Source organism: Formica exsecta, unplaced genomic scaffold, assembly GCF_003651465.1.
Source record: "Formica exsecta isolate Colony F162 unplaced genomic scaffold, ASM365146v1 scaffold1445, whole genome shotgun sequence".
NCBI lineage: Eukaryota > Metazoa > Arthropoda > Insecta > Hymenoptera > Formicidae > Formica > Formica exsecta.
The window spans coordinates 20,103-20,713 of NW_021848774.1; positions in this window are offsets into that span (position 1 = coordinate 20,103).

Sequence of the window (611 nt, forward strand, 5' to 3'; positions counted from 1 at the left end):
ATATATATATATAATCGTAATGTATATCGTAAATCCTACACCTTAAGTCAGCAAATAAAATTAAGCTTAAGATATACAAGGTATCGAAAAAAGCGAGATATTAAAATTAAGTACATCTATTAAGAATTGGGAAATAAGAGCGGTCAGGAAGTTCCGTGTCATCCTGTAAATTAATACCGTTTTTTTTGTTATTGAATTTAGGGCATACACTAATTGATTATTTGAACAATCGTTATGTTTTTAAGTTGGCTTTACTTTTGTTTTTGTAATAACACATCAGATTGTCATGACGGTGAGACAGACCCGTCTGCAATGAGTCTAAAATTTTGATGGCTTTAATTTCTGATGTAATGATGTTATAAACTATCGAATAATAAATATTATAAACTATTGACAGCTATTGTTCTCAGAATGATATAAATTGCGATATTTTTTAAGGTAAAATAAAATACGCCAAGTATATAAAAAAATCCCAACTTGTACGCAAAAAAAGTTTATTATTTATCTCTAAAAAATAAATAATATAACCACATATATATTATTTTTGAACATATATATTATTGTTGATAATACAGTTTTATTTATGTAGAATTGGCATTCATTAATTTTAT